Source organism: Equus quagga, chromosome 18, assembly GCF_021613505.1.
Source record: "Equus quagga isolate Etosha38 chromosome 18, UCLA_HA_Equagga_1.0, whole genome shotgun sequence".
Classification (NCBI taxonomy): domain Eukaryota; kingdom Metazoa; phylum Chordata; class Mammalia; order Perissodactyla; family Equidae; genus Equus; species Equus quagga.
The window spans coordinates 20,624,900-20,630,088 of record NC_060284.1 but is presented as its reverse complement, the minus strand read 5'-3'; the positions used below and the strand labels follow the sequence as shown (position 1 = coordinate 20,630,088).

General features: G+C 47.3%; 1 protein-coding gene across 5 annotated transcripts in view; it reads left to right on the top strand.

Annotated features, from left to right (window-relative positions):
* Window positions 1-580: 580 nt before the first annotated feature.
* The window catches only part of SSX2IP (SSX family member 2 interacting protein), a 50,237-nt gene continuing 45,628 nt past the window's right edge, over window positions 581-5,189 (top strand). For 2 of the 5 annotated variants that reach the window (XM_046645551.1, XM_046645547.1), the window contains exon 1: window positions 581-713. The gene's annotated coding sequence lies outside the window, so the exon portion shown is untranslated. Of the gene's footprint in view, window positions 714-740; window positions 934-5,189 lie in introns of those variants that run through there. The other 3 variants (XM_046645550.1, XM_046645549.1, XM_046645546.1) reach the window with 2 other exon arrangements.

Here is a 5,189-nt window from a genome sequence, read left to right as displayed (position 1 = left end):
CCTCTGCCTAGGTCCGTTTCTTTGCCCTAATCTTTGCCCAGTTGGGTTGTTTGCCTCCACGATTCCCGACGCTTGAACCTCCTGTCCCCGGGCCTGACCTAATTCAGGGTTCCGGCTGTTGTTTGGTTTATTTCTCCACTTTTGCAAGCGCACGTGGCTCTTCTGAGAGCTTCCTTCCCTTTTGCTCCTAGGGGACCCGGGTTTTGGGGTTCACTGGGGCTCGGAACACGTGCTTTAAAGCAGCCACTACCCCCTTCCCCCCCGGGGCCTGGGCCCCGAGCTCTGCAGGCCGAGGAGGGGGCGGGGCGCAGGGCCCTGCCGGGTGAATCACAGGGCGTAACAGGTGCCGCAGCCGCAGCTGCGCCCGCATCCCGCTCGGGCTCTGGGGATAAGGTTTTCTTTTTCTCCGGGTTTTTTTGGAGGCGAGGAGGAGACTCCGGAGGCCCCCACCGGACCAATGCAGGCCGCGGTTGTTCATCGCCTAGCAACTGGCGGAGCCAATGGGAGGCGGCCGGGCCGGGCGCGGGGGCGGGCTGGGAACCTGCCGCGCCGGGGAGGTGGCCGCGAGGGGCGGGGCCGGCGGGAGCCCGCGGCGGAGGCGGGGCCGGCGGCCAGGGTGCTGCGTGCCGCCGCGCCTGTGCGGGCCCTCGGGGCTGCGCGAGCGGGGCTGGGACGCCGAGTGGTGCCTCGCCGCCGCTCCCGGGGTCGTGACGGTGAGAGCCTCGGCCCGCGGCGGGGATTGTGACGCTCCCGCCCGGGGAGGGGCGCCGGCGGGGCCGAGGGCGGGCGGGGGCGGGAGAGCGGCGCGGAGGTGAGCGCCGGCACCTGGCTCGGCGCCCCGCTTCTCCGCCAGAGGCTCGGCGTGGCCGTTGGGGCGGTTGCAGGCGGCGGGCGAGCGTTGACCCCGGTCCCGCCCGGAGGAGGAGGTGGGAGGTAGGTGCCAGCCCGGGGACCGCTCCGGCCCGGGGAGCCCCAAACCCTCTCCAGGATGGAGAGGGTGGCGCCTGGCGTGGGATGACGAGCAGCGCCGGGACGAGGCGGGGAGGAGGGGCGGACGGATTTGGGGCTGCGGTGTCTCCTTGGCAGAGGCTGCGGGCAGGCGGGGTTCGGGATTTGTTAGCGCGAGCCGCAAGAGGCAGTCGTTAGAATGAGTTCCCGGGTGGCCCGTGGCCGCTGCAGGGGAAGAGGACCCTGATCGTGGTCTGGTAACAAGTCTAGGGGAAGAACTTCCACCATCCAAGAGGCAGGCGTGTGCGAGAATATTTTGGTGCAGAATTTTATAGTAAAGTACCAGAAACCGAATTGTGAGCTCTCAGCCCCCTTTTGAGCCTATGCTGATCGCCTAGTTACGCAAGTCACTTGGGCCCAGGAAATGGAATCTGCTAAATAATTTGTCCTCAGCATGTGTAATGTGGGAATCTTTAGCTTAGTACTCCATTTCAAGGTCCATTGTTAGGTTTGCCAAATTGTCATTACTTGCAACGCTGATACAGTTCTTGTTGAATCTGAGAGAATCGAGATTTCCCTTTTCTGGACCCCATAAATGGATGAGGATTAGAAGAGTCACTCCTCCGAGCGTGGTTCAGAAGTGAACTCTGAAATTGCTGGGCTCCCCTAGGAATTCAGATTAGAGTCTAGGTCGAGAGTTGGCGGTGAGTGATGGGTGCCTTGGAGCCCACCATGCCTCAGGAGGGATTAGTTTACTGCTCAGGTAGAAGAAAATTCTGGCAGCCTTGATCCTGAAGTGGAAAGGTAGGTATGACTTGACACTTTTAGGAGACTGAATATAATTTGAAAAGACTTAGAGATCTAGAGAGAGAAAAAAATGCTCTAGAGTTAAAGGTTAGGTCAAGCTGTCTTGAAATTTAGAAGAGGTACATTTATGAACTTGGATTCAGTCAGCAAAACAACCCATCAGATCTCCTACCCTAGAGCTGTCATAACCTGCGGGCCTAGGAAGCTTACGTTATTGATTCATATTTAACCAGTAAAAGCTAATAACTGATTGACACCATTCTGCCTGCTGTCAATGAAATTTTCTCAAAGTGGTTCTCTGAGAAGAGGATTAGGAACTGATAGTTAGAATGAGGTCTCTTTTAGTGACTTGGTGGGCCTCTTCAACCAAGTCATTTTATACCCTTCTTCCCTTCTCTTTCCCCATCTGTGCAATGAAGATAATAAAGCCCCAGGATTAAGTAACAAGGGAAGCAGCTTGAAGATAACTGCAAAGACTTAGTTATTCTAGGATGAAATGTGAAGATCGCCTCATAACACATTGCGCCTGTGACAAGACTTGTTAAAGCACATAGCGTTCCAAGCATGCTGAGGCCCTATAGGAGAAAACGAAAATGTTATCTGTTCAGATGATTTGCCAAAGGCCTCAAGGCCAGCACAAAGTCAGAGTATATTCTTGGGTTCTCCAGAAACCTGACATAGCTGCTCTTTGACAAAGCTGGCTGTGGCACAGGTTTTTATAAAAGAGGCAGATGAGTGCCTTCTATGTCATATGCACTTAGAGATGAAATGATACCGATGAAAAAGACACTGCCCCAGAAGTGTGATTTTAATTCATTTCACATACTTAAATTAGAGCACTTCCAAAGCTTTTTAAGTGATGTTTTTCCATGTCTTTTACAATAGTTGTGAGTATGCCTTATTAGTTTGACTATTTGCTAAGGACACAAAGGGTTTTGATACTCTGTCTTTGGTGAAGGCAATCGTGATTAATTGGTAGTGAAGGTACAAGTTATCTTGAATTCACGAGTTTATGGGATGAGGTAGAATAGAGAAGTGCACCTTTCCTGTTGATAATGGAAAACAACCTAAAATCTTCACTTTTGAGAGTGAGTCAATATTATATAGTACCAGCAGGTATACTGAAGTATGCTTTAATGGTTTATTCTTCAATAAACATTTATTAAACACTTAACTAAGCTGCTACTTCCCAGACCTGAGGATAACAAAGATGTGTTGCCTTGGGGAGTTTTTTAAAGGAAATTTACGGTGTAGTCAGGGAGAGAGCAAAAATAGAAAATAAAAATTGCAAATATGAGACGGCTTTAGAAAAGAGAATTTCAGCTGGAGAAGGAGTTCACCTGGTGAACACATTCACATGTTCTGCGGCAAAATATCTCTGAAGAAGTACAGGTGGTTTGGTTGGTGGAGCCAGGTGGCCTGGGTTAGTGATAAGGTTGGTGCACAGGGTTATGACCTTTGACCAGTAGGTGAAGGGAACCTTTAAAAGGTTTTATCCAATGGAATTATGTTTGATTTTTACTTTAGAAGGATATTTCCCCCCAAATCAGTAGGTTGAGTGATTCTCTAAACATAGACCATCCAAATAATACCAGAGCGACAACAGCCCTACACAGCAATTAAAGATTTGAAAAATATTGAGGCCCCCAGAGACTTTAGAAAAGCAGAAATTATTGTTCATGCAACCAACCTTTATTGAGTATCTTCTACTCTTAGGATTAGAGGAATAGAGATACAGAGATAAATAAGATACAGCCCCATTTTCAAGCAACTTGCAATTCAGTAGGAGAAATAACACAATTATAATGCAGTGCAGAATCTGAATGTCATAGGAGGCCTAAAAATGTCAGGCCCTAGCAATGTGGGATTCTGAGATGAGAGAAGACACAAATTATCTTTCAAATTAAAAATAAGTTCTTAAATAGAAATTAAACTGCAGCCAGTGAAACAGAACAATTTCAACTGTAATATTTACAGTTCTCATCTGTTAGCCCTTGCTTCACATATTGCCCTGCCTCCCTCTTACTCTCCTGAGTCAGAATTCGCGTTTGATCACCATACTACCAGCTCTGTGACCCTGGGCAGGTCACATCTTGCCCTTATCTTCTCTGTGCCTTAGTCATCTCATTTGTAAATTAGAGATAATGCCTACTTCATAAGATTGTGATGATTGAATAACAAAACATGTAAATATCCCGAGAAATATCCTGGAGAAATAGCTTAAATTTATTGAACATTTAATATTATTATTTCTATTTGATATAAAAGTGCTGTAATCAAATAACTAATTTAAGGACAGGATTTTTTTTAGTCACTAGTGGATCTAACTTGGAGCACCTAATAAGGCCTCTACATTCAGAGAAGCTAAATTATGTAAAAGTAAGCTTTTTTCTTCTTTTAAAGATTTTATTTTTCCTTTTTCTCCCCAGAGCCCCCCGGTACACAGTTGTATATTCTTAGTTGTGGGTCTTTCTCGTTGTGGCATGTGGGACGCTGCCTCAGCGTGGCTTGATGAGCAGTGCCGTGTCAGGGCCCAGGATTTGAACCAACGAAACACTGGGCCGCCTGCAGCGGAGCGTGCGAACTTAACCACTCGGCCATGGTGCCGGCCCCAAAAGCAAGCTTCTTAAAGTGATATTTATTATCTCCTTTTCTTATTTGCCGATCCCTTTTCTGAAATCCAATTTCCGTTTTTACCCCTCAGCTTTGTCATCAAGTCACTAATTGCCAAATCCAACATATTTTTCTGTTCAGATCTTTCCCTTCATATGGCGTTTGCTGCTGTTCATCACCATCTCTTTAAAACTTTCTTTTCCTGGCCTTCCTAAAGCACCCTGCACCCCTTTAATCTCCTGCATCTAGGTCACCTTCACTCGCCTGTTCTTTAGGGTTCTTTCTGCTGTCCCTTTTTTCTGTGTGGATTCAACTACCAGGTATATACAGATGACTCATAAATCTACCCTAATGTCTTCTGACTCCAGGCCCTGGAGTTTATCCCCCTTTGAATGTCTCATGAGGTCATCTCTAAACCCAGTAAATTCTACACTGAGCTCATTATCTTCACACACTTAACCAGACCCAGTTTTATTAACCTTACTCCATTCTCCTTATCTAAGTGACACTATTATCTGTCTAGTACCAAAGACAGATTTTTACATGAGAGAATCAGTGCCTCCCTTTTGTGTACTTGTTGCCCTGTTTTTCAGACCAGCTTCTGAAGTGTTTATCCTTCAGTGTCCTCATTGTCACTGGCTAATTCAGCCACCCAGCCCCTGGTCATTAATTGCCCAGTTTGCTATAATATTTTTGTACCGGGGCTGCTGAAAATGGAACCTATTTTGGAAACATTAAGTTGGGAGGAGATTACTAGAATAACATTGTTCTAAAAGAGTTGTAGCACTACATGTGATTTTAAGACTGTATGCGGAATTTAA